Source organism: Carettochelys insculpta, chromosome 2, assembly GCF_033958435.1.
Source record: "Carettochelys insculpta isolate YL-2023 chromosome 2, ASM3395843v1, whole genome shotgun sequence".
Classification (NCBI taxonomy): domain Eukaryota; kingdom Metazoa; phylum Chordata; order Testudines; family Carettochelyidae; genus Carettochelys; species Carettochelys insculpta.
Genome location: NC_134138.1, coordinates 4725625 through 4752187, shown reverse-complemented (window position 1 = coordinate 4752187; position 26563 = coordinate 4725625). Strand labels below are relative to the sequence as shown.

The 26563-nt window shown below is 62.3% G+C and overlaps 2 pseudogenes; one reads left to right on the top strand and one right to left on the bottom strand.

Annotated features, from left to right (window-relative positions):
* Nucleotides 1-2940: 2940 nt before the first annotated feature.
* On the top strand, nt 2941-14093 carry LOC142008384 (tonsoku-like protein; annotated as a pseudogene).
* A 522-nt stretch (nt 14094-14615) lies between these two features.
* On the bottom strand, nt 14616-23615 carry LOC142008383 (vacuolar protein sorting-associated protein 28 homolog; annotated as a pseudogene).
* Nucleotides 23616-26563: the final 2948 nt, after the last annotated feature.

Below are 26563 nucleotides of genomic sequence, written 5' to 3'. Positions count from 1 at the left end.
GGTCCGGGAGAGCCGTTCTGAGGAAGGTTTGGAGGCCCTGCTTTTGGGGCCACCGTTGGAAAGTTGGTCACTGGGCAATGCTCTCGGCTGTCTTTGTCGGTGCTGGTCTGGCTGTGTTTGTGACGGCTGGGCTGGGGAGGGCTCCTGGCCGTGGGAGCAGGCCTGGAATGGCTCTTCTTTGCAGGGATGGTACATCCATGGGCTGGGACCAGCCCCCAGGAGATTGTGTCTGCCACACAGCTGACCTTCCCCCAGCAGGGAGCCGATTCAGTGTGATGATCCTGGCCTGTGACCTGAGCCCTGCTCTTGAAGAAGAACGCCCCATGCCTGAAACTCCCTGCCATTGTGACATCTAGCTCTCTCCTTAACCTGAATCTTGTTTGGCCTCCGTCCCCACAGCTCCCTGCAATGGTTAGAAACCTTCTCCTTTGTGCCAGCCAACTTTACTCAAGACTCTCTGTTCTCAGGCCAGCATTGTCCCTTGCATTCCCTGCTTTGGCCCCAGCCTGGGCCTGACCTCCTGGGTGTATCACCGGAGACTCGGGGGACACCCTCACAGCCTTCTCTTTGCGAGCTAGGCCAGCCAAGTTCTTCCAGTCACCTCTGCCTTCCTCAGCAACCTGAGTGGCTCTTCTCTGCCTTTCTCTGGGGTGAAGTCCCCCTTTGTGCTCAGGAAATGGTACTTCGTGTTCCAGACCAGCTGTCACCAGTCATGGACGTGGTCCTCTCTCTGCTGGAGAGACTGTGCCTTTGCCTGCTGTGTGGCTGCATTGCATAGGTGGCTTTAGTCACCCTATAACCAGCCAAAGCATCCAGGTTTCTCTCACCTTCCTTCACTTCAGCTGATGAGCCTCCGGCTATCGGTAGCCCTTCACTCCAAGCACCTTGTCCTTTGTCGTACTGAGCAGCGCCTCGTTTCTGCTGCAGGCTTTGAGATCCCCCCGATCGTCCTGCCTACCATGCCGATCCTCCTCCGGAGCGAGCGCCCTTCCTGACTTGTGTCTGCAGCAAAGCCCATCAGTGCACTCCTGCTGTTCCTGCCTTGGGCATTAATAGATATCGTACAACTGGGCTCGTGTCGGATCTCTGAGGAGCTGTGCCAGGAGCATCCCTGCCCTCTGCCAGTTTACCTTTCGGCACAGCCTGTTGCCTGCACCCCCTGAAGCCTGTTCTCTCCCCCTGTACGCTCCTGGGCTGATCCCAGAGTGCTCCAGTTTGGCTAACGTTGCATGTAGCTAATTTTGTCTGATGCTCTGCTGCCATCCAAGTGTGCTAGAGCCACTGTATTTCCTGTAGCTAGAAAATCAGAGGCCGTCAGCTACAACATGGGAGATGAGTATCACAGAGGGAGCCATGTTAGTCTGTAACTTCGAGAACAACAAGCAGTCCTGAGGCACCTTATAGATTAGCAGAGATTTTGGAGCATGAGCTTTTGGAGGCAATGAACCGCTTTGTCAGAGCATGTCTAGGAATGAGTACAGCAGAAAGGGATCTAGGGGTTACAGTGGACCACAAGCTAAACATGAGTCAACAGTGTGATGCTGTTGCAAAAAAAGCAAACATGATTCTAGGATGCATTAACAGGTGTGTTGTGAACAAAACACGAGAAGTCATTCTCCCGCTCTACTCTGCGCTGGTTAGGCCTCAGCTGGAGTATTGTGTCCAGTTCTGGGTACCGCAGTTCAGGAAGGATGTGGAGAAACTAGAGAGGGTCCAGAAAAGAGCGACAAGAATGATTAAAGGTCTAGAGAATGTGACCTATGAAGAAAGGCTGAAAGAATTGGGCTTGTTGAGTTTGGAAAATAGAAGACTGAGGGGGGACATGATAGCGGTTTTCAGGTATCTAAAAGGGAGTCATAAGGAGGAAGGAGAAAACTTGTTCTTCTTGGCCTCTGAGGATAGAACAAGAGGCAATGGACTTAAACTGCAGCAAGGGAGGTTTAGGTTGGACATTAGGAAGAAGTTCCTCACTGTCAGGGTGGTCAAACACTGGAATAAATTGCCAAGGGAGGTTGTGGAATCTCTGTCGCTGGAGATAGTTAAGAACAGGTTAGATAGATGTCTATCAGGGATGGTTTAGACAGTACTTGGTCCTGCCATTGGGGCAGGGGGCTGGACTCGATGGCCTCTCAAGGTCCCTTCCAGTCCTAGTGTTCTCTGATTCTATGTGATGCAGCAGGTCTTTGCCCACGAAAGCCTTTGCTGCAAAATACGTTAGTCTATAAGGTGCCACGGGACTTGTTGTTGTTAACATAGGAGATGTGCTCTTGAGTCCCCGGTGCATGTCAGCTCTGAGCCCCAAGAGGGGTTACGGCCCGGGCTTGTTACTCTGGCTGCTCTTGTAGCTGATGGAGTGGGTGCGCCTCATCCCAGGGGCCCCTGCTGTGCCTTGGGAAGCCAGCTGGCTCGCTCATCACCCCAGTGTCTCTCTGCTCCCGGCAGGGCGGTACCGAGAGGCACTGGTGGAGCACCAGGAGGAGCTGCGCCTCCTGGAGAGCGTGGAGGATGTTATCGGCTGTGCCGTGGCCCACCGGAAGACTGGGGAGCGCCTGGCTGAGCTGGAGAACTATGAAGCTGCTTTGAAGGTAATGGGGGAGAGGGGGATAATCAGCTGCAGGGATTGGGGCTCCCCAGGAGCTGGGCTGAGAGCTACTTTCCCAGTATTCAGCCCCGCCAAAGGCCACGGGGTGAGAGGGGCAGCAAGCCAGAGGAGGGGCGACAGAATGGCTGGAGGGGTTTAAAAGGGAACACTAGGGCACATAGTGGTAACCCCTGAGCTGTCAGCCTTGCAGGGCCCAATTCAAAGCCAGCCCAGATCCATGGGGCTTGGGGGGTCTCATGCGCCCTCTTGTTCTCCTGGTCCATCAGCACCAGCGCCAGCATCTGGAGCTGGCCTGCGCTGTGTCCGACCACACTGAGCAACAGAGGGCTTGGGCCACCATTGGCCGCACCTACATGTTCGTGGCGGAGAGCGGCCAGGCCGGGGAGGCGCTCTGGGAGGCGGAGCAGGCCTTCGTGAAGAGCCTGGCCATCTTGGAGGAGCAGCTGGAAGGTGAGAGCCGGGCTGGGAGCTGTGGGACACGGAGCTGGGGGGGGGAGCCATCAGCTTGGGATGTGGTGCGCCCTGGGGAGGGTCACCAGTCGGCCTCTGCCTTGGATGTCTGACCAGACGGTCTAAGTCCCCACCTTTTACCCCTTGTCCTTGCCCCAGAGCCTGCATCTGGGATGTCCCTGGTCCCTGAGCTCCATCCCCTCCCCAAGCCGGAACTCCCTGGCCTGGCCAGGAAGGGGCAGGCTCTCAGGCTTTCATCCGGGCTTCCCATCTACTCGTGCTGGCTTGTAAGGCCCAGTTAGGCTCGCCGCCGGGATTGTGGGATATGCAGGGGCACTCAGGGACCTCCAGCCTTTTCTGAGCTCTCGGTTCCACACCAGGGCAGCCAGGACCGGGCCCGAGACTGTTCCGTAGGGACCTCCCAGCACTCGCACCCCATCCCTTGGGAGACAATTTGCTCAGCTCATTCGACCAGCTGGAGGGTGAGGGGTCCAGGACCTGTCCAGCCCCTCTCTGGCCCTGGAGCTCCTGCCTTGTGGAGCCAGCTGGGTGACGGGCTGGCTCTGGCTGTCCCAGGGAAGGTGCCGCAGCGGGAGCTGAGTGAGATGAGGGCCCGGCTTTACCTCAACCTGGGCTTGGTGTACGACAGCATGAAGGACCAGGCCAGGTGCAGCCAGTACATCAAGAAGAGCATCTTCATCTCCGAGTAAGGCCCTGGCCCCTCCCTGGAGGGGGCGGGTGGTGGTGCTGATAGGCCGAAGGCCCCTCTGAAGAGCTCCTGTGTTTCCCTGGGGTTCACCCTCTGCTGGTGGCTGCAGCCGTTTGGCTCAGGAAACCGGCTGGTGCTGTGGCTGGGGGGTGTCAGGTGGGGGCACAGGGCCCAGGGGTTTCCTGAGGACGTGAATGGGCGGGCGACCTTGGGGGTGACCCGTCTCCCTCTAGGCAGACTCACCTCTACGAAGACCTGTACCGGGCCTACTTCAATCTGGGCCACATCCACCTGCGGGAGGGGCAGCACTCCAAGGCCATGCGCTGCCTGGAGCGGGCACGCGACTGCGCCCACACCATGAAGGAGAAGTGCATGGAGAGTGAGTGCTGTGCCGGCATCGCCCAGGTGAGGGCAGCGGGGAGCCCGTACTTGGCCCCCAAGCTCTTCCCCCTGGGGCCTGACCACCCAGCATGGCCAGCAAGGGGACAGCCCCCTCCCCCCCGCCAGGCCAGCACCCTTTGGTAGTTGGACCTCTCTGCCCCTCCCCTTGCTGACCCTGCTGCCCTGGGGCCTTGCAGGTGCTCCTCAGCCTGGGGGACTTTGTGGCCGCCAGGCGCTCGCTGAAGAAGGCCTACGTGCTGGGCTCCCAGCAGCCCCAGCAGCGCGAGAGCATCCGCAGGAACCTGCGTTACGGTGAGGGGGCTCGGGTTGGGGCTCCCTGTGACACGGCGCGGGGGGGGCTGAGGGGACCCAGTGGCCTGTGCAGCTGGCCGGGAGGAGGTTGGGTGTCACTCCCCAGGGCTCAGCCCAGGCTGACTGGGGCTGGGAGCTCTCCACCTCTGGCTCTCAGTGCAGCCCCTCCCCTTCACAGCCCTGTGTGGCTTGTGGCTCCTGGGGCGGTGCCCGCCCCCCCCACCCCCGTGTCACAGGCACGCCCAGGGAAAGGTGCCGCGGCTTCTCGGGTGCAGGGCCGCGCTTGCACAGGCCACTCCTGACAGGGCTTCTGGCACGTCCCCGACGTAGCCCCAGTGGCACCACAGGGCGGTGCTTTGACACTGACCCCGCACCAGCCCAGGGGGGCAGCGAAGGGGGCTCGGCAGGTGCTCACTGTCCCAGAGGCCTGCAGGCTGGGTTGGGTGAGGGGCACCTTGGTCCCCACATACCCCTTCACCTGTGGCTCCCCTACCTGCCCTGAGCCTCTAGGGGGAAGAACCCAGCCCACCCCCGGTGCGTGCCACTCACACTGCTGGCCTCTCCCCCAGCCATGAAGGTCAGCCATCTGCAGGAGGCTCTGGAGGAGGCAGTGCCCGGCGACTTGCAGACAGCCCTGGGCCTGTGTGAGCAGCTGGGGGACCTGTTCTCCAAGCATGGGGACTATCGCCGGGCGGTGGAGTTCTACCAGAGGCAGGTGGGTGAGGGCTGCCCCTGCTCTCGGCCTGTGGGCTGGGGGAGGACCAGGCTGCCTGGAGGCTGGGCTCCGTGCATGGTAAGGGGCTGGTTCCGCTTCCTCCTAGCCGCCGAAGTGCTGCCAAGCTCTGGCCCGAGGGCAGGGGCACCCGCTCAGATTCCTGCAGGCAGCAGGGATGGGGCTGGGCGAGCCCTGCGGGGGCGGGCGGCCACCCCGGGCACAGCATGCTGTGGACGGTGTCTCTGGCAGCTGCGCTACGCCGAGTCCCTGCAGAAGCCTGAGCAGGAGCTGGCTGTGATCCACGTCTCTCTGGCTACCACCTTTGCGGACCTGAGGGAGCCCGGCTGGGCGGTCCAGCACTAGCAGATGGAGCTGGCACTGCGGCGAGGAAACCCACTGGAGGTGAGGGGGCGGCCTGGGCTCTGCCTTCTGCCCGCCGGTCTCACCCTGCAGGGCCTGGGGACCCCGTGCTGGGCTTGGCCGTGCTCTGGGGAGTTGCGGGAGGGGAGCTCAGCTAGCAAGCAGGGCCTGGCTGGGCCCCACAGCTCGGGAGCAGGGAAGGAGGGTGGGGCAGGAGTAAGAGTCAGGATGGCAAAGGAGTTGCTCTTTGTCACTTACCCCGTGCCCCTGGGTGGGCTCCCTGCCAGTGGAGCTGGACTGGTGGGGGGAAGCTAATCCCATTGTCTGTGTGCCCCAGGAGGGGAAGACCTGGCTGAACATCGCCCTGGCCAGGGAGGAGGCTGGCGAAGGCTACGACGCCCTGGAGCCCTGCTTTCAGAGCGTGCTCCGGTGCGCGGAGCAGGCTGGGGACCCCAGGCTGCAGGTGAGGGGACGGGCCCAAAGCTGCTGCCCAATGGGGATGCCAGTGCTCGCCTGCAGCACCCCCTTCAGGCTGGGCAGCTGGCAGTGCCCCTCCCGGGGTCCCCCGAGCCTGCGATAACTGAGACTGGCACCCAGGAGTCCTCCCAGCCCCCCGCCCTATGCACAACACCTCCCTGCTAGGGCCTGTGGCCGAAAGTGCTGGTTTCTGGCCCCCTCCCGCTTCCAGGCTCTGCTCCTTGTTGGCACATGCCCGGGAGGGACCGTGCTGCTCACCTGCCGGGGAGCCCAGGCTGCACCCGGCTCCTCCTGCGCCAGCACAGCAGAAAGGCAGGGGAAGGGCGTGGGGTGCCGGGGCTCGGAGCTGAAAGGCGCCCAGGGCAGCTGCGGTGCTGGGGCTGGACTCGAGAGTGCCTAGCCAGCGTCCTCCCCTCACTCATAGCCTGTCTGCTGGGCCAGGCTGGGGGGCCTGGCAGCTGCTCCAGTGGTCAGTGCTGGGAGCTGCTCCTTCTGGGCTAGGCAGGGGCTGGGGGACCTGGGAGCTGCTCCAATGGTCAGTGCCCTGGCCTTGCTCCCTGCAGGGCCCCTTCAGGCCTGGGCGGGGGGCCTGGGGACTGCCTTAAAGGCCAGCGCCCCCAGCTGACAAGGCCTGGGCTAGCAGCCCTGGGAGCGCCCAACCCCATCTGCGGCTGGGCAGGGTGATCAGCCCATCCTTTCACCCCCCCAGCGGCAAATCCTACAGCACCTTCACCCCCTGCAGCAGAAGTGGGGGCGCCCTGAGGCCCCCGACACGCTGGCCAGGCTTCAGGGCCTGTGCCGCTCGCAGGGCTGGAGCAGCGCCAGGGACAGCCGGGGGCAGGAGGAGGAGGAGGAGGACAGCAGCGAGCCCCTGGAAGAGAGCGACCTGGAGCTGTCTGAGAGCGGTGAGTGGGCCGGCTGTGGGGGACGGGGAGGGAGCCGGAGCCGAGTCCCGGCCGGGTGAGGCTGTAGCCCTGCGCGTCTGCCTGGCGCGGGCCCCCCTTTGGCAGGGTGGGGGCTGTATTGGAGCCGGGTGCCTCACTCAGGCCTGTGCGTTCCAGACGGGGAGGAAGATGACCTGGACGGCTACAGCAAGAGCGTGCCTGGCCGCCGCAGGATCGCCAAGGTGAGGCTGGGCCTGGGCGCAGCGTCCTCGCCCCGTGGGGCCGTCGCTCCAGCTCCTGCGCGGGCGAGGCCGGATCCCGGGGCGCTGCGCGGGGCGGGGGGCCGAGGGGGCTGGCTCTGATCTGGGGCCCCCGGGCAGTGCTGACCCCGCCTCCGCCCTCCCTGTGCCCTGCAGTGGAACCGGCGCAACGACCGGGGTGAGACCCCGCTGCACCGCGCCTGCATCGATGGGAACCTGCGCCGGGTCCATTTCTTCCTGGAGCAGGTGGGAGCCGCTCCTCGTTCCCGGGCAGGGCGCCCTGGGGTACCTTCCGTTGGCCCGTGGGGGGCAGCTGGGCGGCTGGCTGGGGTCGCGGCGTCCCTCTGCTCTGGCCCTCACAGCCCCCAGCAGGGGACGCGTTCAGCAAGTGTGTCCTGCCTGCAGGGCGCGTGGGAGTGAGCCAGGTAGGCACTGGGCACTGGGGCAGCTTCCCGGCCTGGCCCGCAGGGAGGGCAGCTGGAGGGGGAGATCCTGCGGGAGTTGGCATGAAGCCCAGCAGGGCACCTGGCCCCCACGTAACCCTCATGCCTGTTCATGTCTCTTTCCTCCTGGGGGCAGGGCCACCCCCTGAACCCGCGGGATTACTGCGGCTGGACCCCGCTGCACGAGGCCTGTAACCACGGGCACCTGGGTGAGTGGTGAGGAGGGTGGGAGGGTGTCGGTGTGGGGGGCGGATGACGGCAGGGGCTGGAACGGGTGATGGGGGCCGGCTGGAGGGGGCCCTAGTGCTGCCACCCAGCAGTAACTGCTGGCTCCTGTGCCCAGAGATCGTGCGGCTGCTGCTGGAGCGTGGTGCCTCCATCGATGACCCCGGGGGCCCAGGCTGCGAGGGGATCACCCCCTGCACGACGCTCTCAACTGCGGCCACTTCGACGTGGCCGAGCTGCTGCTCCAGAGGGGCGCGTCGGCGGTGCTGAGGAACGCCAAGGTGGGGGAGCAGCGGCCTGTGGGCGGGCGCTGGGCTCGGCACCCCTGCACAGCTGTGGGGTTTCTGGGGGCGGCCCTGAGGCTCAGCCCCTCCATCTTATCCGCCGCAGGGCCTGAGCCCTCTGGGCACCCTCCGGGAGTGGGTGAAGATGTACGGCCGGGACCTGGACCAGGAGACGCGCCAGCGCTGCCGAGCCATGGAGCAGCTGCTCAAGGAGGCGGTGGTGGGGCGAGGTGAGGCCGGGTGGGAGTGGTGCTGTGGGGGGGCATCTCTTGGGGGCTGGGCCCAACTCACGGGGTTCCCTGTCTCCCGCCCAGCAGCAGAGGTGGCTCAGCCCCCACAGGATGTGCCGCAGAGCCAGCTGTTTGATGCGGAGCTCTCTGAGCCGCTGACACCCCCCCGCTCAGCTGTGGCCCCCCAGCCCCAGAGTGGGGGCCCCTCCACGAAGGCGACTGCGCCCTGCAGGATCCTGACCCAGCGTGGCGGGCAGGGGCCAGAGTGCTGGGCCAAGCTGGACGAGTGCATGACCCCGCTGCGGCCCGTCAAGAAGAGGCAGCGGCTCCTGAGCCTGAGGGCGCCGGGGGAGGAGAGCCGGGTGCCGGGGTTCCTCGGGCGGGCAGAGCCTGGGCTGCCCCCCGCTGGCACCGGGCAGGCCAAGTACGAAGCAGCCATCCATGGCGTGGGCAGTGCCCAGTCCTGCCAGGTCCCTGAGCCGGTGCCGGCCGAGGCCTCTGCCAGGCCGGCCCTGATCCCAGCCGAGGAGTACGTGGGGGATGACTGGCTGGAGGATGACCTGGGGGCGAGCCGGGAGCCCCGCAAGAGGAGCCACCGGCGCCCGGGGGAGTCGGGCTCGGACTCAGGGGGCACCAGTGGGTCTGAGAGCGACGGCGCAGCCCCCTTCCCAGCTGCTCTGCCCCAGAAGAGGAGGGCCCGGCAAAGCCGCCTCACCCAGATAGTGGACAGGACGTCGCTGGGTCGGTCCCGCGGGGGCCAGGCCCTGGTGGCTCCGGAGCCAGCCGCTGGTCTGAGGCCCGTAGACGGCAGTGGAGAGGCCCCACAGGTGAGGTGCTGGGGGTGCACAACAGCAAGGGAGTCCCCTGGGCTGTCTCTTGGGTCTTGACTCCCCTCTCCTGTTCCCAGGCCCCACTGCTGGCTGCAGCCCCGACTCGGCCACCCCCCATCCGAGTGCGGGTCCGGGTCCAAGACAACGTCTTCCTCATCCCAGTGCCCCACAGGTGAGAGCTGCCTCGCATCCTTCCTCCCAGCGTGGCCCAGAGCTCGGGAGTCCTGCCCCCCCAGCCGGGTCTGGGGCAACATTAGCAGCACCCTCGGAGGGGTCCAGCTCCCAGGCAGCGCCAGGGGGTCAGGGACTTGGGGTAACAGGGCCATTCCCCTCTGCCACTGGGGGGGGCTGCCCTGTTCCTGCCCCACCCTGGGAGGGCGGGCTGGGGGCCTGGTTCTGGTGGGGCGCTCTGGCTCAGCCCTTCCCTTCCCTTCCCTTCCCTTCCCTTGCAGTGGCCTCGAGAGATGCCCGGTGGCGTGGCTGGCAGAGCAGGCGGCCCAGCGCCACTACCAGGCCTGTGGCCTGCTGCCCCAGCTCACCCTCAAGAAGGAAGGGGCACTGCTGGCTCCCCAGGATCTCATCGTGGACGTCCTGCAAAGCAACGAGGAGGTGAGGGGCACCCGAGCCAGGATTGGCGCTTCCAGGGCTGAGCCCACCAGGTCCCCCTGTAGGCCGCTGAAGGGTCGTGGTGGGGCCCATCACTGTGGACTCTGCACCAACCGGCAGGGCCCAGATGACTGGGAGCTCGGAGGTCTGGCTTCACCCCTCACTGGCGATGCCCTTCCCCTTGTGTTTGAGCCTGCCAGTGCTGCCCAGCCAGCCGGCCTTCCTTCCCACCCATAGGGCTCTCGTCTGCCTTGCAGGTGTTGGCAGAGGTGCAGTCCTGGGACCTGCCCCCGCTCGCCGACCGGTATCGCAAGGCCTGTTGCAGCCTGGCCGTGGGTAAGGGGATGCCACGGACCCTGCTGCCTGCCTGCGTGTGGGAACCGTTGGATGTACAGGGTCTCGCTGGGTTTTGTAGCGCCTCAGGGCCGTCAGCCGGCTGGGGAGAGTGCCAGCCGGCCCGTGGGGGGGACAGGCAGGAGGGGCTCCAGTGGGAAGGCTGGTCCAGGGGGCTTGGGCACAGCTGTGCCACCGTCTGCGTGTGTGACCTCGGGCAAGTCCCTCAGTCTCCGGGTCACTGGCCCAGCTACGGAAGGGGACAGAGGTGGAATGTGGCTTCGGGTGGACAGATTGGCACCCCCAGGGCCGTGCTACATGCCAGGGGAAGACCTGTCCAGCATCCGCTGAACGGTGCGCAATGTCAGGAGCCCTCGGTCGCGGCTGCCCCCCACGTGGTGCTGGGCGGGGGGAGGGTGCCCCCGGTCGCGGCTGCCCCCCACGTGGTGCTGGACAGGGGGAGGGTGTCCTCGGTCGCGGCTGCCCCCCACCCTCTCCCTGGCTGCTTGGCTCTAGCCCCGGCCAGGCAGCAGCTGGCTGGGAGCTCGTCAGTCTGGGTGCCCCACAGCGACTGGTCTTCCCTCATGGACTCCTGTTGCAGGCGAGCACCGGCTTCTGCTGAAGATGATGGAGCTGCAGGAGTCGGGCCCCTCGTTCAGCACCTGTGGCCTCTCCTTCCACCAACCCCACCTCACCCCACTCCTGCGTGCCCTCAAGCTGCACAGCTCCATCCGCCAGCTGCGGCTGGCTGGGACGGGGCTGGACGATGGCCTGGCTGCCGAGCTGCTGGCTACGCTGGGCACCATGCCCAGCCTGGCCCTCCTCGACCTGTCGGCCAACCAGCTCGGTGCTGAGGGGCTCCGCGCGCTGGCAGCAGGGCTGCCCTCCCAAGCGGTCTTCCAGGTTGGCTTGTGGGTGTGTCCAGCACCTCCCTTCCCCTCAAAGGCAGGTGGGAGGGGCCCCGGCCTCCCGCCTGAACCCCGGAGACACAAGCAGGTTCGGGGACCCCCAAGCTGCCCATCCTGGCGCTCTGGGCTACGGCTCTGGCACTGCTGGTGTAAAGGGCCCTGATGAGCTCCTGCCAGGGCTGCCCTGATGGACACCAGGGGCTCCCCGGATCAGGGAGGAGTAAGCTGTGGCCGTGCTGGTGCCAAGGTGCCTGCTCCTAGGTCCTTCTGGGGAGGGGCTGGTTGTGAGGGTCCCTGTAGCATTGGGGGGGGCTCTGCTGCTCCGTCCCTTCTCTGGGGCTGAGGCTGCCGCTGTGGTCCTCCCAGCGGGGGTGCAGCCCCGGCTGTCTGGTGGCACAGGGCAGAGCCCAGCAGGTTGGGGTGACTCCTCCGCCCCTGTTGTTCCAGAGCCTGGAAGAGCTGGACCTCAGCCTGAACCCCCTAGGGGACAAGAGCTGCGAGGCCCTGGCCTGCCTGGTTCGAGCCTGCCCGGTCCTGACCACGCTCCGGCTGCAGGCCTGTGGCTTCTCTGAGGCTTTTGGGCAGCACCAGCGCCTCCTGCTGGCCAACAGCCTGAAAGGTAAGTGCCCCTGCACTCCCCCAGCCCCGAGTGGGGGCACAGCAGGCGTGGCCTCATGGTACAGGTGGTGCCCTCCCTTGTGGCTCCCCTCCCCCAGCGCCACGGTCTACAGGCTAGGCCCCCCTGTGACACAGAGGCACTGCCAGGAGGGCCCCATTCACTGGGACGGGGCCTACAGCTTGGGGGTGAGGATGGTTCCACTCATGGAAAGAATGCGGACCGCTGTCCTGTCTGGTCTCTGCCAGCTTCTGCCCCACAGCTCGCAGCTACCCAGGCCTGGGCTTGCCTCAGTCTTGCCCCACAGCTACCACGCCCTGGATTCCCTGCCAGGTCTGCCCCACAGCAGCCTGCTCTGCCGTTCTTTCCCAGTGCAGGCCTGTTGGGTGCCTGAGTTTCCAGTTAGGCAGCTATGGACAGGCCCTCCGCCAAGCTCCCAGCCTCCTTTATCTGCCCGGGCCAGACAGCAGCTGGCTCACTCTTAACACACTGTCTCTCCCGCATGCCCCTGGCCCAGGAGCTGTGCACCTGAAGACCCTCGCTTTGTCCCACAATGCCCTGGGCTCCAGCGGCCTGCAGCTGCTGCTCAGGAGTCTGCCCTACGCCACCCTCAGCCAGCTGGAGATTGGCTCGGTGGCGGCCCGCCTAGGCGAGCCTCTCGTGGATCCGGTGGTCAGGTGCCTGACACAGGTACGGGTGCAAGGGGGTCCTGCAGTAACCCTTCTCTGGCCCCAGGAGTTGCAGGAGCTCTGCACGTGGCAGGGGAGCCCCTTTTGTCCTGGGGCTGTGGGCCTCTCACGCAGCTGGCTTGGCCCTGACTGGCTCAGCTGTGGTGTGTGGCTTTGGGCTCAGCCCCCCCCGTTCCATTCCAGCAGGGATGTGCGCTCACCCACCTGGCTCTCTCTGGGAACCACCTGAATGATGAGGCTGTCACAGAGCTGGCCAGGTAAAGGGGCAGCGCTGGGGTCCCTGGGCCAGGGGCTTTGCTGTGGGGCAGAAGGTAATGGGGTGGGTGTGTGACACCAACCTTCACCCAGCTGGGTCCTATGCGGAGTGATCTCCTGCTGGGTAGGAGCCGTGGGGTGGCTGGGCCCAGCAGCCAGCCCATGGGGACATAGTAGGAAGAGAGCCTGAGTGAGACGTAAGGTGGCCATGTTCGCCTTTAGCCCACTGGCCACCTTCTGTCCCTGCATTGTGCTTTTCTGGGCCACCAGGTGAACCCCCTCCCGTAAAAAGAGGCGGAGCGGGAAGGGAGTCTGAGCCACAAGCCCTTGGGTGGGAGGCCTGGTGAGCGGCAGGACCTGCCTCCAGAACCGGGCGTACGTGGATTGGTGGTCGGGTGGAGCTGCTGGTTCTACTACTGCACTTCACAGGCAGTACACCTGTCCAGCTGCCTCCCTTCCCCGTCGCACCTTGTGCTCCCTGGGGGTCTCGCTCCAAGGCTGCAGTGCCAGCACACCGCACATCTAACACCTAGCCCACAGGGAGTGGGTGGGCCATGGGGCAGCAGTGCATTGTGGGTGAGCCGAGAGGCATGGGGCTGTTTGACTCTCTTGGTCCCAGGTGCCTCCTGGTTTGTCCCACTTTCATCTCCCTGGATTTGTCTGCGAACCCAGAGGTTACCAGCGGGGGCTTGCAGATGCTGCTGTCAGCGCTGGGGGAGAGGCGCCAGGGGCTGCAATACCTCAGCCTGGCAGGTGAGGGGGTGAAGGGCTCCAAGATCCCTGGGTTGCGGAGGGGTCCTGCTTCCCTGCACCTGGCAGGGCCGCGGGAGCATCACCCTTCCCTCGCTGGAGGGACTGAGAGGTGATCCTGAGGGGGCAGGGGCAGGCTGTGAGCCCTGGAGTTTTGCTCCTGATCCAGCAGAGCCCCCGGCCTGGCTGGCGCTGCCGAGTTGCTTCTCTCTCCGTAGTGGTGTGCAGAGCAGAGCAGAGCAGAGCAGAGCAGAGCAGAGGAGGCAGGACTGGAGTAGTGAGGGGCTGCAGCTGATAGAAAGGGCACAAGGGGGGTCACCCAGCCTGTCCCCTCTTGGGCCGGGTCCAGGATTCTCAGTGCGCCACAGTGGCTACAACGGCCTGTTTCCTTCCCGCAGGCTGCAGGGTGCGAGGCCCATTGGACAGCACCACGTGGGCCCGGGTCTCTGCCAACGTGCGTGAGCTGCGGCTCTGCAGCCGGCAGCTGAGCGGCAGCAACCAGCGGGGCGTGGGTGAGTCCTGGCTTGGCCCCCCGGGCACCTCTCTGAGCGCAGTCACGCAGCACCACAAGCTCTTCTGTAAGAGCATCTGAAGTGCCCGACCGCTCGCAGCTGGAGCACACAAGAGGCCCATCCTGCTTGGGGCTGTGGCTGCTCGCAGAGGGAACTTGGGCAGACGTGAGGAACCAGGCACGGTGCCCGGCCTGTGCCAGCGACTTTTCTGCACTCAGAACTCAGGCCTGGCCCATGGGGAGGGGCAGGACCTGGCTGCTGCTGCACAACCTGTTCTTTCTGGGGGCCCAGAGCCCTGCAGCTTCCCCCCACCTAGCACCAGTGCAAGCTGAGAAGGGAGCTGCTGGTCCCGTCGTAACCAAAGGAGGCAGGGCCCCTGCTGCTGTTGTGGAACTGGGCCTGTCTGCGTCGGGCTCCGAGCACCAGAACGCTGCAGGACTCTGCCCCATGGGGGTCCCTGGGCTTTGGAACCAAGGCCTCGGCTGTGTCCCCAGGAGGCAGTGAGCTACCGGGCCTGTGCTGCTAACAGAGAGGGGTGGCAAGTCCCAGAGTGTCCCCGGAGAGCTGGCTTCCAGCCTGTGGTGTCTCACCAGCTGCAGTCACACCTGCGCAGCAGAACCCTGGGGCTGCTGGCAGGGCTGGGGGGTTGGCTCCTGGGGCAGCACTGGCCTTGGAGCAGGCTCTGAAGCCAGCGTGGGGAAATAAGCTGCCAGAGACTGAAGGCGGCCACCTGCAGAAGAGCCCTTCCCTACTGCACGTCTCCCCACACAGGTGGAGGGTGATATTTTATTTTTCCCCCATTCCCGAGCTGTACAGGTTCTAGCTCTGGCCTGCCAGTGGCCACTGGACTAGTTCAGACAGACTTATTAGCTGGCTGGTGTTTTCTTGGCTGCACAGGGTGGGCTTCTGCCTGGTGCAGGGGCCTGGGAAACCAATCAATAAAGTGCTGTATGTCTCCTCTGCTCCAGGCCTGCGTTGTGCCACCCTGCAGGCAGTGACGCAGAGACCTGGCCCTCTGCTGCTTGGGCCAGAGCTCTGTACCCTGCCAGCCTTCTCCCCCTCTGGACAGCTGTTTGACACCCACCACCCTCATTTCCCAGGCTCCCCTGCAGCCTGGGGCATGACCTGTTGTCAGCAAGGGTGGAGCGCCCTGCCTTAGCCAGCTGCTGTGGCACCCAGAAAATCTGAGCTGATGGGCTGGTCCAGGCCCTGAGTACAGGGGCAGTGGCTGTGCCTACTTCTCCCACCCAGCAAGAGCCACAGCACCGCAGGCGAGCCAGCATGGGGGTTTATTACCGCAGGTGTACAAGTCTCCCGCCCTGCTTGCAGGACTCACGGGGAGGGAGGAGAGGAGACAGGCTGGCTGGAGCTGGCCCAGTGTGAATGTGCCCTGCAGCAGCACAGTTCACCTTGACTCAGCCCTAACCCTGCTGCGGGAATGGCTGCAGTGCACCACTCCCAGCCTCCTGCCCCCAACAGCAGCCTAGGGGAAAGGGCCTGGAGCCTGCTGGACTGCTACAGTGGGAGGGCGCTCCTCAGGACCAGGCAGGGCGCAGGACCCAGCCTCAGGAGTGCAGGAACCGGTTGAAGGCATTGTAGGCGGATTCCAAATCAAACAGCATCTGGCGCACTTGGGAATCGTCCAGCTCGTCAGAGGCAGACATGCCGCTCAGCGTCTGCAGCCTGCCGGGGAGAGTCAAGGCACAGGCCTGGCCCCCAGAGCAGAAAGAAGGCCCTTTGCTGGGCTGCACTTTGCGCCTGCACTAGTAGTGGAGGGACCTGGCAGGAGCCATGACTTGTCGCCCTGAGTGCTGGCCTAGGAGGAAGCTGGTAGCTCCTCTGGCCACGGTCCCACCCCGCAACCAGTCCCCTGATCAGACATGGCGAGCAGGGCTGGGGACAAGCACCTCCCACTGCAGAGGGAGCAGACTGATGGAGCTGGGCCCGAAGGCACTCTGCGCTCCCCCATGCCCTCAGACTGGCAGGAGCGCCATGGGGCAAGGCAGGTCCAGGCCCTGTCCTGGAGAGCTGGGTCAGGACCCGGGCTTGCTCCTGCAGAGGGCAGGGGCCTCAGAGCACCCTACTCACCACTGGTTCACTTTCTGTCTCCCCTCGAAGTCAGGAGGTAGGTGGCTCATGCGGTTCATCGTCTCCATCAGCTCCCGCAGGTCTGGCTGGATCTGGATGCACAAAAGCATGGAGAACATAAGAACATAAGAATGGCCATACTGGGTCAGACCAAAGGTCCATCAAGCCCAGCATCCCATCTGCCGACGGTGGCCAATGCCAGGTGCCCCAGAGAAGGAGAACAGAAGACAATGATCAAGTGATTTATCTCCTGCCATCCATCTCCTGCCCTTGTTATGAAGGCTGGGGCACCATACTTTATCCCTGGCTAATAGCCATTTATGGACCTAACCTGCAAAAATTTATCAAGCTCTTTTTTAAACCCTAATAGAGTCCTGGCCTTCACAGCCTCCTCGGGCAAGGAGTTCCACAGGTTGACTGTGCGCTGTGTGAAGAAAAAATGGAGCTTCTGCTTTTCCTGCCTGGGGCCCGGCTGGGAAAGCCCCACCCCCCTTCAGGCGCTGCTGCCAGCAGTGAAGCCTCCATGCACCCCTAGCTTGTCCCCCTCTCTCTCCGAAGACCAGCCACACTAGGTCAGACCAAAATCCATCTTGCCCAGTGCCCTGTCTTTGGACAGTGGCCAATGCCACGTGCCCCAAGGGAAGCGAACAGAACAGCTGAGCATTGAGTGGTCCATCTCCTGTCATCTAGTTCCAACTTCTGACAAACGGAGGCTAGCGCCATCATTCCTGCCCATCCTGGCTAACAGCCACCGATGGACCTCACCTCCCTGAATGGATCTAGCTCTTTTTGGAACTCTATTGATAAAGTCCTGGTCTTCACGCCATCCTCTGGCCAGGAGCTCCAGCAGTGAACTGTGCACTGCATGAGAAATACATCCTGTTTGTTCTTAACCCTGTTGCTAATTTCACTAGGTAACCCCTAGATCTCGTGTGGTGGGAACAAGTAAATACCTTTTCCTTATTTTTCCTCCACACCAGTCATGATTTTGTCGACCTCTTAGTCATCCCCGCACCCTTCATCTATTGTTTTCTAAACTGAAAAGTCACAGACTTTTTAATCTCTCTTCAGATGGACCCGGTCCAAATCCATTGTTTTTGTTACCCTTTTCTGAAACTTTTCCACAGCCAAGGGTGTTTTTTTTTTGTTTGTTTTTGTTTTTGAGATGAGATGACCACATCTGCACGCAGTATTCAAGCTGGGGGTGTACCCTGGATTTATACCAAGGCTGTAAGATACTCCCTGTCTTATCCTCTGTCCCTCTGTAAGTGATTCTCACCTCATCCATGGCTCGGATCTCCAGGCGCAGCTTGTCCATCACTGTGATGAAAAGCTGGAAGAGAAAAGAGGTGCCTCAGCAATGGCCTGGAAGCTAGCAGCAGGGCACCTCACTCCAGCCCTCTTGGGAGGGTGGGGGCAAGCCAGGACAGCGGGCCCTTGACAGCCCCCTGGGGACCAGCCATGCAGCTGCACAGGCCAGGCCAGCTGCCAAAGTCCCAGAAGCACAGGATGCCGGGATTACAGTGCGCACAGCCCCTTGCCCCGGGAACGTACAGAGACGATGTCAGCCATGCAGCGGTTCAGGTTGCCCTTGTCGTCCTTGATGGTGATTGGCCGATCCTCCTTGATCCTCTCCATGGCCAGCGGGCAGTCGAGCTGCAGCAGAAGGAGGGTTACAATGAGGCTGGGCAAGCTCAGGGCAGGGTAACAAGCACCATATAACCCCCAACAAAGAGCATTTCCCAGGGAAAGCCGGGTTCCGCTCCATGTGCTAAGCTGGGGGAAGGGAGCACAGTACAGAACGTGCCCCGACGGTCTGAACATAGGACCACCCAGCCTGGTCGCAGACAGTGACCAGTGCTGGGTGCCCCAGAGGGCATGACCAGAACACGTCACCAAAAGGTGATCCTTCTCCTGTCACCCAGTCCCAGCTTCTGACAAACGGGGCTAGAGGCACCACCCTGTCCACCTTGCTGAACAGCCATTTGTGGCCCTGTTCTCCATGAACGTATCCAGTAGGTTTTTGAGCCTTGTTATAGTCTCAGCCTTCACATTGCCCTGTGGCAGGGAGTCCCACAGCTGGCCCTGCGTTGTGTGAAGAAATCCGTCCTTCTGTCTGTTTTAACCCCACTACCTGTTTGTTTCATGGGGTGACCCCTAGTTCTTGCATTAGGAGAAGGAAGACAGAACACCACTTCCTTATCGACTTTGTCCAACCAGTTGGGATGTTCTGGACATTAGCCGCCTCTTTTCCAAGCTGAGAAATCCCACTCTTACTACTCTCCCCACACCATACCCCAGCCATTCCATACCCCTAATCGGTTTTCTGCCCTTTTCTGTACCTTTCCCAATTCCAATACATCTTTTTAGAGATGTGGTGACCTTGAATACTGCTGCAGGTGTGACGTGGAAGTACACGGGATTTATACGAAGGTAATATGATTACGACAAGGTGGAAGTGCCTTTGGTCCAGGGGAGGGAGGGAGAGAGAGAGAGAGTGTGTGTGCACGCGCGCGCGCGCACACACTCACCCCCCCCAAGCCCAGGGGCCCCCTCTCTAAGCCAGGTGACCGCGAGAGTGTAATTCACCTTTGGTGGGTTCTCCAGCACCGACAGTTTTTAAATCTAGGCGGGCTGTATTTCTCATGGGACAGGTCTGCTCTGGGAGTGAGCTGGGGGCAGGGCTCTGGCCAGAGGGACACAGGGGAACAGCCTGGGTGACCACACTGGTTCCTCCAGGCTTGGAATAAACAAATCTATGCAGTCTCTCCCCCCAGCATCTAAGTCAGTCAGGCACAGTAGGGCTATGTCTACACAAGCCCCTTCCTTTCAGAAGGGACATGGTAATGAGCGAGTTGGGAAGATGCTAAGGAGGCGCTGCCATGAATATGCAGTGCCTCTGTGATGTAGTGGGAGATACCTGTGTGTACACGTGGGGCTCCTGCTGAGGGTAACCTGGCGACCAGGTGACACCCCTGGGCTGCAGACAAAGGAGGAGGTGGAGCCTGAGGGGTTTGAACTGGAACTGGGTGTTGGAAGCAGTTAGTCGGGGCTGGGAGAGAGAGAGACAAAGGAGGGGGCAAGACCCCGGCTCCGGGGGCCCCTCAGGGCCTCCTCTCCCCAGCATGGCTTGGACTGCCTGTCTCTGCCGGCTGCACTGACTCCTCTGTACGACGCTGTGCCCTGTTGCCTAATAAACCTGCTGTTCTCCTGCCTGCGGATGGGGTGCAGAGGATGGAGACCCCGAACCCCCTCACAGCCTCATTAGCATAATGGTGGCTGCATGTGATTTGAAAGTGTTGCTTTCAAATCGCGCACCGCCCATGTAGACAGGGGCCTTTCGAAAGGACCCCCCGGACTTCGAAAGCCCCTTCTTCCTATTTGGTTTTAGGAAGAAGGGTTTTTCAAAGTCCAGGGGCGGAGGAGTGTCCTTTCAAAAAGCCCCCGTCTAGAGAGGCAGCGCACAATTCAAAAGCTGTGCTTTCCAATTGTGTGGGGCCACTATTATGCTAATGAGGCACTGCATATTCAGGGTGGTGCCTCATTAGCATATTCCCAACTCGCCCCAAAAGGAGGGGACTAGTGTCAATGCGGCCTACATGTAGAACTCAGCAGCAACACAGCCCCCCCCCGCCCCCACTGTTCTGGGAGCCCCCCGAGATTCCTGTCCCAGAGTCCCCAAAAGCTGTACTGCTGGAGGCTGAACTCATCCGGAACTTGCGGCAAAATTCATCGATGGAGCCAATTTCGGATCCCTGTACCTGTTTGAAGGCAGCTTTGTACTGGACCAGGAGCCGGGAGCAGGCTGCCGTGTACCTGGGGCAGTGCATGGAGTAAGAACAGCTGGAGTGGCTCATGCCAAGCAGGAGGGGAACACGGAGGTCGAGGATGTACAAGCAGGTCCCCAGGGGAAAGGAGAACACTGTAACAGCCCCCACGGCAGGGGAGGTTCCCCAGGGTCTCTGACTGGAGACCCTCTGCATGGAGCAATGTTGCCTGGCCCCCAGGGGAAGTGGGCAGGGCCTGAGGGGGGACTAAGGGGCTGTTTTGATGCTTCTCTGAGCCCCCTCCCCAGTGTGTCCGCAGTGCCCTGGGGAGGGGAGGTCACTCTGCTCCACTCGGTAACGACGCATCCTGCAGGAGATGCTCCTGCTGCTGCATCCGCTTGGCTCCCCTGGGAGAGACCAGGCTGGAAACAAAACCCAGCTAGGGACTCACTCGTTGAGAGAGACACAGTCCTTGATATAGGCTTTCTCCAGAGCCTGCATCGTCTTCACCACCGCAAACAGCTCAGCCATGTTATCGTACCTGAAACCCAAGCGCAGAAGCCCGTGAAGGCGCATAGCCTGTGACCCCCACCGCTATACACGCGCCCGCGTCCCTGGGAACAGCACAGGGGCTCTCATGTTCCACAGCCCAGCAGGAGCACTCCCTTTTTGTGGAGAAGACCCTTCCGCCTATTGCATCTTTCTCAGCCGCAGGCTGCCCTGGCCAATGGCAGAGGCGGAGCAGAAGGGCTCTTGGGTCCTTCCTAGCTTGGCGCGGGGACAGAGCATCAGAACGCAGAGCTCCCTGCACCATCAGCCCCAGCATCTCCCGAGCAAGGACCTCACTGCAGACAACAGCTTGAAGTCCCAGCACTCCCAAGCCCCACAGAACTGTGTACCACATGGGAACCCATTCGGCTGGGGATGGACTCACTTTTCTCGCTCCCGTGCATTTTTATACAGCTTCACCTCCTGCAAGGAGAGCAGATACACAGCCTGTCAGGTACCCGCACAGTGTGTGGTCAGCTGCACAAATGGACAGGCTGGAAGCAGGTGGGGACGGAGCTGACAGATACGGACCTCCTGCATCCTCACCACAGGGTAGAGGAGACAGGGACCAGAGAAACCCACACTGAGATGGAGGTAAGGAGCTGGGAATCACCTCAAGAGCTAGGGTCCCCTGAATGCTCCAGCACTGAGGGCTGTGAAACAGTTTGCAGAGCCAAACCCGACTTACGCTGGAAGGTCATTCTGCCTCCTGTGCCAGAGACAGGACGAGGAGGGGAACGTGACCAGCGTTACTCACCTCGTACAGTTCTGGCTTATTCCCTGGGGCTGAAAAAGAGGAAATCCATGAACAGACCTAGCACTTACAGCTAGGGGCCTACCAGTGACGCCCACAATGCAAAACCTTCCTGGTAACCCGGTGTTAGGAAGAACCACGTCCACAGCTCCTTAGTCGACTAGCTACAGGGATACTGCTAGCACCCAGGACCTCTACAGCCTGCTCCGCTCTTCCATCCCGCCCCTCCTGCTGATCACCGCCCCTTGCTCCAGGCCAGAGAACCCAGCACAGTTCACAAGGGAGAATCAGATTGTGAGCTGGAAGGGTCCTTGAGAAGTTGAGTCCAGCCCCTGCACTGGAGCAGGGCCAAGTAAACAGAGCCCATCCCTTCCAGGCATCTGTCCAGCCTGTTCTTAACAACTTCCACTGATGGGGACCCACAACCTCCCTGGGGCACCTGCTCCACAGCTTAACTGCCCTCAGTGTGGGAAAGCTGTTCTTTATCTCAGGGGGTCTCAAACTTCATTGCTGTACAATCCACTTCTGCCAAGAAAAAGTAATGCACAGACACATGCCTCAGCCAAAACCCAGGCCCTGCCACCAGGGGTGCGAGTAAGGGGAACAAAAGACCAGCCCCATTGCCCGAACAAAGGAGAGGTTGAGGACCCAGGCTGCAGCCCCAGGAGGGGCCTGGAACCTGAGGCCCACTGCACAGGGCTGAAGCCCTTTGTCTGGCCTCGATCTCAGCAAGTCTAAGCCAACCCAGGGGAACTCATTAAAATGAGGTCCCAACCCAATTTGGGAACTGCTGTGCTATCCTAACCCCTGTTGATGCAGACTGAGCCATTGCTTCGTAACCTGCCTCTGTGGCCGTGATACCCACCCTCCCATGAGCCCAGTGTCCCACCACTCTGCTGCCCCCAGCCCCGCTAGCCTGACCCCTGGGGACTTTGAGGGCAGGCAGTCCCCTGAGGGGAGCTGGAGCCCGCGGTGTCACTGGGTCTCTGGCCAGGGGCGGGGTGGGCCTGGGTCACAGCCCTGCTCATGGCCAGCAGGCAGGGCTCTGTCAGGTGTCGACCGGGCCAGTCTGTGTCTCAGCCCAGGCCATGGGGTGGTGCTGTGGGGCCCCTTGCTCCCCACAGCGACAGGGCCAGCGGGACTCACCTCCTGGGCCAGGCGCAGCAGGGATCCCGTGGAACATTGTGGTGGGCTGGGGCACTGATGCCTGGGGGACCTCTGCAAGGGAGGGAGAGGGGCGTTAGTGTGGCCTGGTGGCCCGGCCCCTGCACCCGACGCGATCCCCGGACCCAAACAGCCCGGGGCCCCACACTCCCCACCGCCCCCTAGACACAAACACCCCCCGGCCCTGCGCTCCCCACCGCCCCCCAGCCAAACACACACACACACACACACAACCCCCCGGCCCTGCGCTCCCCACCGCCCCCTAGTGACAAACACCCCCCAGCCCTGCGCTCCCCACTGCCCCCTAGTCACAAACACCCCCCGGCCCTGCGCTCCCCACCGCCCCGTAATGACAAACACCCCCCGGCCCTGCGCTCCCCACCGCCCCCCAGCCAAACACACACACACACACACAACCCCCCCGGCCCCGCGCTCCCCACCGCCCCCCAGCCACAAACACCCCCCAGCCCTGCGCTCCCCACCGCCCCCTAGTCACAAACACCCCCCCGGCCCTGCGCTCCCCACCGCCCCCCAGCCAAACACACACACACACAACCCCCCCGGCCCTGCGCTCCCCACCGCCCCGTAGTGACAAACACCCCCCGGCCCCGCACTCCTCACTGCCCCCCAGCCGCAAACGCTCCCCCCCGGCCCCACGCTCCCCACCCGCAAACGCCCCCCCCCCCAGCCCTGCGCTCCCCACCGCCCCCCAGCCGCAAACACCCCCCCCCCCGGCCCCCAGCCGCAAACACCACCCCCCGGCCCTGCGCTCCCCCCCTCTCCCCAGTCACAAACACCCCCCCGCCCTGCGCTCCCCACCGCCCCCCAGCCGCAAACGCCCCCCCCCCGGCCCCGCGCTCCCCACCGCCCCCCAGCCACAAACACCACCCCCCGGCCCTGCGCTCCCCACCGCCCCCTAGTCACAAACACCCCCCCGGCCCTGCGCTCCCCACCGCCCCCCAGCCAAACACACACACACACACCACCCCCCGGCCCTGCGCTCCCCACCGCCCCCTAGTGACAAACAACCCCCGGCCCTGCGCTCCCCACCGCCCCCCAGCCGCAAACGCCCCCCCCCCCCGGCCCCGCGCTCCCCACCGCCCCCTAGCCACAAACACAACCCCCCGGCCCTGCGCTCCCCACCGCCCCTTAGTCACAAACACCCCCCCGGCCCCGCGCTGCCCCCCGCCCCCCAGCCACAAACACCCCCCCGCCCTGCGCTCCCCACCACTCCCGTCACAAACACCCCCCCAGCCCCGCGCTCCCCCCCGCCCCCCAGTCACAAACACCCCCCCGCCCTGCGCTCCCCACCGCCCCCCAGCCGCGCACACGCACACACCCCCTGAGCCGAGCGCACCGCACCGCACCGCACCGCTGCTCCCCGCGCCCCCGGCCCTGCCGCGCCGCCGCCGCCGCCCTCCGGCCTCTCACCCGCTTCCTGGAAAATGGCGCCGGAGCACATCGAGCGCTCGGCGCTCCGCTCGCCCGCCTGCCTGGGAGGGGCGCGGCCGTTATTTGGGCGGGAAGGGCGCGCGCTGCAGTGCTGAGGGATGAACAAGTGATCCCCCACCCGCCCCTCCCCGGTCCCGCCAGAGACGGGGCTTTCCCGCCCGGCCCGGCGGTGTGCAATCCCGTGTGGGGGGGGGAGCCGGCGCCCTGCGCCTCTGGCCGGTGGGTGGATGCCGGAGTGCGCCACAGCCCCGGTACAAGGGCCAGGCGCCAGCAGCCCGAACGGGAGCGTGTGTGACGTGCTAGGGCTCCGCAGAGCCGGCACGCGTGCCAAGAACGGCACGCGTGCCAAGAACAGCAGGTGAGGCGGGAGCTCAGCCCCGCCCTTCCTCCCCCCAGGCAGCCGGGTGCTGGCACAGAGCCAGGCCGCCTGGGGAGTAGGAAAAGCCCGTCTCACACGGCCAACCCCCTCCCCAAGCGGGAGAGCCCTGCCTCTTCGCGTGTTTATTCACGGAGCTGTTGTCAGAAGGACCCCTAGTGGCTTTTAAAAGTATCACCGGCACTCAGGCTGGAGAGGATGGAAGGTCAGTTTTCAACACTGCCTCCAAGGTTGCTGAGCCCGGTGGTACTGCGGTGGGAACGAGTGGGTACTGTTACAGACACGCTGCGCCTCAGGGATGTTCTCTTTTCTGTAGGGTAACCCTGTCTGAATGTTCCCAGTAAAGTTCCCCAGAGGTGGCCCGGCAGTAAGGCCCTTTGTCAGTCCTTTACCTAGTAACCCTTTTGCAATAGGGTGCCGAGCCTCCTTGGTCAAAGCTGCCTGAGTCCCAGCCTGGCACAGGCTTGGTCAGTTCCTCCTGCTCCCATGGTTGCTCTGCAGAGCGGCTGTGAGGGGAAATGCTGACCCCACAGGAGTCTTCATGCTGAGAAACAGCTACAGTGCTGCTTCCTGGCCTGCCTGGGCTGGCAGGTAGCCCCCCATCCCCTGCTGTGCAAGGTCAGGGACAGAAGGATGGAGCCAGCTGGAACATGGTTTAAATGCAGCATCTCTGCCCCAAGGGGTTGGCAAGGAGAGGAGTCTGTTTTCTGGAGCTGCCTCCCTCAACTTGCCCATCTTTTTGTACAACTGCAGGCCCATGTTTCCTTCTAATCCTGTAAGGTGCTATTTATTCTCCTTTGCATTTTGCAATCGATCCATTGAATTTCAATTATTTATTGGTTCAATTATTTAATAAAATCATACTTGTAAAATATTGTTACAGATGTGAAATTCATAACATGAAAAGCAACATTCGGAGACCTGAACCAAACGTTGCATGTGTGGCTGATTTCGGGCTATGAATAGTTAGAAATAGTTGAGTTAAAGAATATTTTGAACATGTGTCTGTACTCGCTCTTCAAGGTGGTGTATTCTGTGATGGATTTGAAACGTTGATGCATTTGATCCATGTTTAGTTTGTTGCATGCCCTACTATGTCACAAACCTCTCTAGTATAACCATAAGCATAGTAAATGTCAGTAATTGTGAAGTTTATGAGCAACTGATTCAGCTGTGAAATTGACCAGCACCTCTATTTCAGGAGAGATCTCTGTGCTGATGTATTCAGAGCAGAACAAACTCATTTTTACTCCAGAATAAAAATCCTTCTTGGTCTCTCCAGTAGTAGGTTCTGTGACAATCTCAGTACCCTAACTAGCTAATTCTGCACCTGAGGCAAGAATATAAAATTGCACCCCTCATGTATTCATGGTAGTTAGTTTGTAGAACAATGGAAAGTACATAAATAATCACAGTAACAGCAACAGTAACAACACACTGCTTATGCTGGCAGGGGGAGGGGGTTGTGTGGGGTGTACCCACCATACCTTGTCTCTCCTGCCTCAAGTGGGACTGTGCCGCTAGCAGATGCCTGCAGCGGGTGGTCGTGGGGCCACAAAAGAAACGGGGAAGGGCAGGGGGCAGGTGGGTGTGCTGACAGCACTGGGTGCAGAGCCAAGATAGCAACATTGGAGCCAGTGTGGTGCGTAGGGCCAAGGGTGTGTGTGTGTGTGGAGGTGCTGTGTGAAAGGATGTGTGTGTGTGTAAAGGTGGGGTGTGTATGTTGCTGCTGTGCCTCTGGGCAGCGTGCAAATGTACATGTAGATGCTCGTGGTATTGAGTGTCGGGAGAGGGTGTGGACGGTGGTGGTGCTGTACCAAGAAGCAGGTGTTTGTCAGAGCTGGTTGCCCCTTATGTGTGCGTAGAGGCTGTGTGAAGGTGGGGCACTGCACAGGGACCAGGGATTGTCTCCAGGACCAAGGAGAGGTTGTCAGGGAGTCAAATCTGACAGGTGAAGCCCCAGACTCAGAACTAGCTCCCCCTAGGACCAAGTGAATCCCCACCTCCGTGGATGAGCTCCAGGAACACTGGTAGCTAATTCTGAAAGGCAGCAATGTGGGGCATGCTGGGCTACGTCTACACGTGAAGCCAACATCGAAATAGGCTATTTCGATGAGTAACGTCTACACGTCCTCCAGGGCTGGCAACGTCGATGTTCAACTTCGACGTTGCGCGGCACCACATCGAAATAGGCGCTGCGAGGGAACATCTACACGTCAAAGTACCACACATCGAAAAAAGGGTGCCAGGCACAGCTGCAGACAGGGTAACAGGGCGGACTCAACAGCAAGCCGCTCCCTTAAAGGGCCCCTCCCAGACACAGTTGCACTAAACAACACAAGATACACAGAGCCGACAACTGGTTGCAGACCCTGTGCATGCAGCATGGATCCCCAGCTGCCGCAGCAGCAGCCAGAAGCCCTGGGCTAAGGGCTGCTGCCCACGGTGACCATAGAGCCCTGCAGGGGCTGGAGAGAGAGCATCTCTCAACCCCTCAGCTGATGGCCGCCATGGCAGACCCCGCTATTTCGAAGTTGCGGGATGCGCAACGACTACACGGTCCCTACTTCGACGTTGAACGT